We start from the raw sequence: 3,405 nt of genomic DNA on the forward strand, positions 1-3,405 counted from the left end.
CATCGGTGATCGAGTCGTATAAGACAGCTGTTGACTTATTACTCATTACATCTATATTGTTGTTGTATGTTACATGATCATCGTTATATCAATATTTATCAAATTCAAATTATTCACTTGAGTGCTTGGAATCTTTTTTGAATACTCAGTTCCTTGTCAAAGTAGTTCCGCAAATAAATCTATAGATTCTTGTAACATAGATGTTGATGATTTTGTATTATTGTACTACTGTGTGTTCCGGATCATGTCCTTGTCTTTCATTCTCAAATCAGGACGTTAGATCAATCGTCGATAATAATAATAATAATAATAATAATAATAATAATAATAATAATAATAATAATAATAATAATAATAATAATAATAATAATAATAATAATAATAATAATGCGGATAACTGAAAGCAGCAATGGTTTTCCACCAAACGTATGCACTCATGTACATGTATGTTTGCTTAATTTCAGTTTTCACTTTCTAAAAATATCTCCGTTAAATTTAAAATTTAGTTGGCTCTGCTGACTAAGTAAATTGATGCGCCAGTTTAGCATAATTAAATAGAACTCGCTTGCATTCAACTTTCTATACTCTTTCACTCACTTTCCACAATTACAATCTTGTTTCATTTTCATTCAAAATTTTCCCCCATTTTATTAATTTCTCATTTTCACTTTATTTGTCTTTTCAATAATTTGATAGCCACAAATTGATCATCGTCATAATATTTTCATTATTATTATTATTATTTTGCTGATAGACAAGTTGCAACGATTTGTTTCATCTTATAATAATAACAAAGATGAAACAATCAATATTAACAGTGAGTAATAATAAGAAAAAGGCAAGTGCGTGGCTAATGGCTCAAAGTGGCGAAGCGGACTAAATGACTGTATTTGGCAGCAGCAAGGAAACTAACCATAACAAGAAAGCATGTATAAAAATAAAATTGATTAACTTATTTATGCCAGTGAACATTGTAAATTAATTTGTAGGGTTTTGTTATTTTTTTGCAATATATTACACTTTTTTGAAAGCAAACCCAAAAATGTGTGGATATATTATAATGCGTTTCAATCTGGAAGCGCATCATTTTACACTGTGCTTTATGTTCGGTTTCACTGTTTGTTCAATGTTGTCAAATCACACTAATGAGAATTATAACAATAATCATTAAAGCATTTGTTTACTTGCATATTCTTATCTTCTTGATTGCTTAATTGCATGTTGATGCCAAATTAATCTAACACGTTTTCAGCATTGACAAGAACTTTAGAAACGGTCTGTGGTGTTAACGTATTCCATTGTTACGGCAGTAGCGCTGTGACTCCAAACTTGCTCGAATGCGCTGATGTATTCCAATGCTGCCCTGACCAGATTCAATATTTATACATTGATGTAATAAACAAACTTTGTTCTTACTGATACCAGTGATACTATTTTGAACTGTTGGCGCACGCTTTTATGAAAACTTGAAAAAACATGGAAGAGAATCACTGGGAAATCAATAATGCTTTAAAAGCGATGAAGCATTCGATTGCTGTCATTAATAAGCTCTGCAGTCGCAGATCTTTCGGATTACAAAGCTGAAACGATGGTTGGAAGGGTGGGGTGGATGTAAGAGTAAGTAGGAATTTTGTTGGCAAAGAAACAGTATTATTCGTAAAGCGAGAGAGGAAGAGTCATAAATAGAGAGAGAAAGAGACGTAAAGAGAAAAAAGCGAGGGATGGTAGGGAGGAGTAGGGAGGCTAAAAAGAAGGGAAAAGGAGGAGGAGGAGGAGGAAGGGTTTTATATAGGAATCATACAGGAAAGCTGGACGAATTCAACGCGTATTAGTGACAGACAGTGTGACAAGGGAGAATGGAATTTGCGTATGATCATGATGAATAAAACCGCGTCATAGTGACAACCAATTGGACATGAAATACAGAAGTTTTCTGATGATATAATAATAATAATAATAATAATAATACGAATAATTTAAAGCAGCAATGAAATTTCATCGAACATACAACTGAATAACGTACATGAATGTTTCCTTTTTTTTACTTTTCACATTTTAAAATATAGGTGCAAAGGGAAAGCACTGGAAAGAAAATGGATTTATACTGGATACTGTATAATTGTACCTGCTAATTAGATTGACATTTTTGTAGGACTAAAGCGGGAATGTCAAGCATGGCAGAAAACCACCAGTTCTCGTTGTATGCAAACAAGCACACAAGCCAAAACAAACACGACATTACAATATATGTGAAATTCAGGCAGAAATCACAAAACAATAGAGTAAAAGGATGAACGAATGTACAAGCATTAATCTAATTGTTGCCAGCCAATTTGGATGCACCACAGATTCAATGTTGTCAGTGAAATAAATACAGTCGCATTTCACGTTAATGACGTAATTCCAGCAGACAGTTTTATCTTACATGAACACAGAATACAAAGCATAAAGAAGAAATAAAGCAGATAAGATGAGGAAAACTAAAAAGTGCTTTGAATATTAACTTAAAGTGTACTTCAAAAATAAAATCACATAAAGATAATTAATAATTGAATATACAGTAAGATACATTATTTAAATTGCCAAATTAATGATAAGAAGGTTACTAAGTAATACACAAAGAGAAGAATGCATAGTTATTACTTTATTACGGTGCTGTTCAATAAACGATGGCGCAGCGTAACCAAGGTGCAAGAACAAGATGCCACATTCAGGTGAACCTTTAATCCTGAAACTTATTATTCTCATGTTTTGCTATAAATGCATGTATATTTAAGTATTTCAGCACTTTTCAATTTGAAGAAGCGTAAAACTTGAAGTACTTTTAGAGCAAAATTCTCAATTACATATAGTTGAACGTTGAAGGTTTTGAACAAATCCATATTTCAATTTGCTATTTTAGGTAATCGTCTAGATTTCATTGGAGAAGACGATAGAATTTTCAATTTACACTTGCTTATGGCATTCAATTTCATTTTTAGCTTAGCATGTCGAATATAACTAAGCGCATAGAGTTATCTATTATGCAGGACAGAAAAATACCGTTCTCATACAGAAATCGTTTTCAATTTAATTTTGTTATCACTTTATATTTTTTTTCTAAATTTTGCACCATGAAGACATTAGATAAATCAAAATTTTCATCTAGTTAATTTTGCATGTCTTAGGGCGCAACCAGTGTGCCCAATCATTGTTTATTTTTTGTTGACATTATGTTCAGATTCATATTGAAGTAGAATATCCAACTTACGTAAGCCGGTGTTTAGCGCTACGTGAGCGGTGTCTGTCTTTTATGCAAATTGGGCCGTTTCAAAATTAACTTCATATTAGCAGTGCACCAGTTAAATTGACTTTGTGACTAACAGAAGCATCGACAGCGATGTTTGCTCGATCTATTCTGCTTTA

The sequence above is a fragment of the Trichinella spiralis genome, assembly GCF_000181795.1.
Source record: "Trichinella spiralis strain ISS 195 chromosome Unknown Scfld6, whole genome shotgun sequence".
Taxonomy (NCBI): Eukaryota; Metazoa; Nematoda; class Enoplea; order Trichinellida; family Trichinellidae; genus Trichinella; species Trichinella spiralis.